Source organism: Lactuca saligna, chromosome 4, assembly GCF_052625555.1.
Source record: "Lactuca saligna cultivar CGN05327 chromosome 4, ASM5262555v1, whole genome shotgun sequence".
Lineage (NCBI taxonomy): Eukaryota > Viridiplantae > Streptophyta > Magnoliopsida > Asterales > Asteraceae > Lactuca > Lactuca saligna.
In genome coordinates, this window is record NC_136420.1 from 284,902,378 (window position 1) to 284,908,377 (window position 6,000).

Below are 6,000 nucleotides of genomic sequence, written 5' to 3' on the forward strand. Positions count from 1 at the left end.
AATGCGTGGGCATTCACCTAGTCATACTATACTTATAAATGAATAATTTTCCTTGCACCACATCAATTTGAAACTCCCAACTTTTCATATTTCCTTATAATATACTATCTAAGTTAAATATGTTATTAACTATAAATATTATTATAAGTGGAAGACTTCTTGAATTATCAATAAATTCAATATATTGTTAAATGCATAACCTAAATTAATATATCAAACAAACTTAAGAATATAGTGTAAAATTTCAAATCTAAAGTAAAATATCAAATAAAGTTTTAAAAAAAATCAATCCGTATTTTCGAGAAGAGTTAAAAGGAAAATATTAAATACAATAAATGTAAAAAAACGTAAATCTAAAAGTAAAATTAACTAAAAGATCTCCAAAAACTACTTTTTTTAACTGAAATTCAGTTAAGTTATTTTAAAACTAATTTATAATAATAATAGTTAAAATAACATAAAGGTATAAATTAAATTATATTACATTACAAATAATGATTGATAATTTAAATATTCATCATGATGAAATTAAAATTGTTTCAATTTTTCTTTAAAGGTAATAAATCGTTACATTAGTTAATTAAAATAGATAAGAAATATAACTAATTTTATACACACGTAAAGCGTGAGTAGATATCATTAAATGATTTGATTTTAGTAAGTGTTATGTTATCTATTATTTAAATTAATTATAATGTTACATTAACTAAATGTCTAAATGTAATAATAATAATTATTTTTTAGTTAATATAAATGGCAAAAAAATTTTCAATAACATATGATTACTGAAATGTTAACTATATAATTTTATTTCGCGCAAGGTACGGATACTCGCCTAGTATATTATAAAAGAGACATTTTCTCATGACCATATGCATTTGAAGCCTACATGCCATTTCCATTTCCAACTTAATATAATTGAAATTTTAATATAAAGTATGTTATTAAATGTAAAATATTATCTTTTTATTGGTAAACTTTTAAAATGAATATTATATAATACACTTATTTTTTTCATTTAAATATTATGTTAAATCCAAAACATAAATCAAACTTTAAATAAACATAAAACTATATATTTAAATACTATTTTTAAAAATAATTTAAAAATATTTAAATATGGTAAATATAGAACGAACAAATTAAATAAAATAAAAAAATAAAATAAAAAGTATTTTTATAGCATCCTGATTTTCAAGTATTTATCTCTTAACCCACCTTAGTATGGTAGTTGTTTGCATTTTGGCCCTTAGTGGCATTTTGGTGATTTTGGCTAAGGGCTTAGTACGCCAGGCGTACTCCACATACACACGGCGTACGTGGTGGATTCTCAAACCCTAAATTTTAGGGTTTGGTATGTATATATATATATATATATATATATATATATATATATATATATATATATATATATATATATATATATATATATATATACAACATTGACTCTTCATTTCTCATTCACTCTTTAGTATCTATCTGGAAAATCATTCCATAGCCAACCCTAATGGTCTGATATTTGGTGTATATTTTGGTGTCCTTGAAGGAGCAAGTTGGAAGATAACATCATCCTTGAAGATTGTAACACTTTAGGTCGAGGATTCCATCATATTTTGACACCCTTTGGAGATATAAAGTTCTAAAGTTGATGTTGATTTCATTTAGATCTTATTAGCCTTAGATTTGTGGTTATTTTGGTCCAATAAGCTTGGTATTATGAGTATGTGGCACTCTAAACGTTTCGAGTTATCGTTTTAGATGTTTGGGAGTGTCTTCAAGCATAAAAATGTGATCTTGAAGGTGATATTTAGCCCATGCTTGTCTTAGAGGGTCTTATTGGGTTAAGAATATAGGGTATTCAACATTAAGAATTTTTTAGCCATGCAAGACTATAATGTTGGAAACTTTATGGTTAAGGATGTTAGTGTAAGGTTGAATCTGGAAGTTGAGAAAAAGGGCTTAAGGAATAAGCTCCTAATGGATGAATAGAGTAAATGCAACATCCGTTAGGCGTAACCATGGTACGTCGGGTGTACTAAGTCAACCAGCCTATAGTTGGGTCAACCCTCGTGTACACGCGGCGTACGAGCAGAGTACGCTGGCGTACTCAGTAGCGTTGACCAACTTTGACTAGGGTTGAACAAGCTTGACTTAAGGGCATTTTAGGTATTTTGAGCCATAGTTTAGCCTGGGTCTCTATCTATTCAATAGGTGACTTATAGAGGTGCGTACTCAAACAGCCTTGGACTTTGAGTTTTGTTGAATACGTTGACCTTTGACTTTTTGACCAATTTTGACTTTAGGTCAAACTTAAGGGTTTTGATTGGTGATTAAGATTTTATTGATTATGATGTTAGTAGATCCGTAGGAGCAAGCGGTGTAGCAGGGATCGTATCGCGGTATTCTAGGGTTTCTTCATTTCAGGTGAGTTTTTGTAGCACTCGGTTCCTGGTATGTAATTTATCTTGTTTTTATTTTGCATTTTTGGCCTGGGACTCGGCGAGGTGAAGGCCCAACTCGTCGAGTAGAGTGGGTTTGGACACGACACTTAAGTGAGGGACTCGTTGAATTTGCGGCCGGACTCGACGAGTAGGCTCTGACTGGACAAAACCGCAATCTGAGGGTTTGTACCCTATTTAATCATTTTTTTTAGCCACCACTCGTCCCTAATTCTCCCAAAGACCCTCCATAGAAAACCCTAAGTGTTTTGGTGCAAGATCTAAGGCTTTTGAGTGATTTTTGTGGGTTTTGACATCAAGGAAGAAGGAAGATCATAGAAGGATCAAGAAGAGGTCGGAGGATTCGAGTTTGGTTCATCATTTGCAGTCTTTGAAAGGTATAAAGTCTGTACCTTGCTTGTTTATTTGTTAGATCCCTTTTTGGGGAAGATTTAGGGCTTTTAAGGCATATGAGGTGACCAACCATGATTTGAAAACATGGTTGGGGGTCAATACTTCGGATCTAGCACTTGGGAAGAGTCACAAGACAGATTTAGGTTGCTTTTGCACCCAAGGAAGGCCCCATGAAACAAAAGAGCCATTTTAGAGCCTTTTAGCTCAAAAGTTCCATGCATGCACGTGAAGTTCGTAACTTTTCGTGCTAGATCGAGCTTAGGGGCTTGGATCTATCATTTGGACAAGTGTTGTACATATAAAATCAAGGATTTAGGGTGTGGATGTTATCGACTCGGCGAATTCGTTCTTGGGACTCGACGAGTCCAAGGCTTTGAGTCCCATGTCTGTTGAGGGTCAAAAGAACTCAGTTGGGTGTTATAAGGGTTGTAGCAGGACAGAACGATTGACCCAATGCATTGGAATTAGTTTTGGACCTGGAGTTCATGGGACTCGACAAGTGCTAGAACAGACTCGGTGAGTCCAAGGCAATCTTCTTATGTTTGAAGATGAACTTGACGATTTGTTTACACAACTTAGCGATTCAAGGTCAGGACTTGTTCATCAGAAGAAGGTGAACTCGACGTGTTGTTCATATAACTCGGTGAGTCAGATGAAGGTTTATTGATGTTCGTAGATGTCACACCCCCAAACCAGAACGGCGGAATCGTTTGAGGGTGGATGACTTCATGTAGTATCGTAACAATTGAATACATAGTAAAGAAAGCAATACAACCATCACATATATGATTTAAAATTTTACATTGATGAAAGGTACTTGTTTCAAAAGAAATTACAACATGATGTTTAAAATGAAATTAAAGTAACGCCGCAGCGTCCCTTATTCAAAAGCTGCAGTTTACCTGTGTTACTGAATCCCTAAGAAATACAAGTGGTTTTGAAAGAGTAGTTCAACATTTAAGCTGGTGAGTTCATAAGTATTTAGTGACAATGTTTATATGAAAAAGAATGAAAATGTTTTGTTCACGTTAAATGTTCTAAGAAAATCCCATATTTTCTACATAGTAGATGATTGTTTGATTTGTTCCAAAACTGTAATGCAATAGTGCTTTTCATGCCTAAATTAGTAGTTTTATGTGTGAATCGTTAAGGCATTCGAAAAATCCCGTAAATCAATGTGTTTTTAATACTCCATGTGATTCTTATAAGCATGCTATTTGACCAGGATGCCTATATCAACGTTCTTCGGGCGTTGGAAAGTTATGACGTTTGTCACCCTAGGCTTGCTGGCCTAGCTGTAGCTAACAGCTTAGGTGTGGGATTGTAAAATCTTGTATAGATCTATACACAAGTATCACGCTCCCCCTACAAGGGATTATGGTATATAATACAGAACTTAAAATGCATACTTAAAAGTACATGAAATGTCTCATAAAATTTAGTATAAAACAGATTTATGTATGAAAATGTCCATTTGTTCTTGTATATGAAAATATCTTCTTTGATGTAGTGTACCTAGTATGTAAATGTTCATGATTTCCTCGTAAACTATACCTATTATAGTTTTTCAAATTGTGTTTCGTTCATATAGAAAACCCTAGTGTAATGCTCACTCTTTATGTAAAGTATAACATATAAAGTGACTTAACTGTTCACATATAGCTAATGTAAAATGGAGCATTTATATATATATATATATATATATATATATATATATATATATATATATATATATATATATACACATACATACATATAAACATGTTTTATTTCCACAAGACAAGGTGTCTTTGAAAGTATATATTTCATACGAGAATACTCATGTGGTAGTTTATGAATCATATATGATTACTTACATAAAAAGTTTATATAGTGAATCGTTAAGTTACACACGATAATAACCGCGTGTTTTACTTGCATCCCCCCCCCAATATTGTATAAAAAGCATTTATAAAACATTCAAAAACGTAGTTTATAGGGGTATGAACTCACTTGAAATATCGAAGAAGGCGAGATAAAAACTGAGCAGAACTTTGACTCGATAAAGAGGATTTTCTCGGAAATCTCGGGAGCACAAACGACCTTCGAGACTTGAGTATGGACACCGGGGCTTCGGGATAGCACATGGACGGAAAACGAGGCAAAAACGCAAGAAGGATGAGAGAAAATGTGTAATCTCCCCGGAACCCTCGCATCCCTTTTATAGGGACTGGGAACTGCCTTGGTACGCTGGGTGTACGGGGTTATGCGGGATGTACTCCTACGTCACTGCTTACCGCATCCTCGGACGAAGGATCTGATGGGAGGGCATAGAGGCGTAGGGGCAACGTGGACATTCCGAGGCCTAGTCCTCGCGTACGCTGTTACACCGAGCGTAACCTGGATTGGGCCGGTGACTCCCCCTTCGAATAATACCGAATTTTGATTTAATTTTATATTTTTATTATTTAATAAACTTCAAAAATTCATACCTCCTTCATACGAACTCCGTTTTTGACGTTCATTATATCCACGCGTACGAGAGACCACGTTCTACAACTTTCGTTTAGACTCCGTTGGCAAAATTTGAAATTATTTTTATTATTTATTTTTAAAAGGTCGGGGTAAGAAAAGTTCGTTAGAAATCCATAACTTCTTTGTCCGATGTTTGTTTTTGCCAGATATTTTACCGTTGAAATACCATTGTTGAGACCTTCGATTCTCATTTAGGTCATTCCGACCAAAATTCGTTCGATTTCTGTTTCGAGTTTTTGACTGTCTACCGCTATACCGAACTTGGAAAAATCATAACTTCCTCATACGAAGTCAGATTTGGAAGTTCTTTTTATGTACGCTCACGGTTTAATGATATCTAACGTAGTAGGTAACCAAAAGAGAGACTTTTTGTACATTTTATTTTCAAAGATAATTTCATTATTTTTGAAAGTGGTTATAATACTTGGCTTTTTAAGTCATTACATAGAATCGAAATATCGGGTTGTCACATCATCCGCCCGTTAGAGGGAATTTCATCCTGAAATTTAACGTAAGAAAACGCTTTTGGATTAGGGAAAAAGATGTGGGTACTTGTGTTTCATCTGATCTTCGCGTTCCCAGGTGTATTTAGGTCCTCGCTTTGCATTCCAGCGGACCTTCATGATGGGTATGT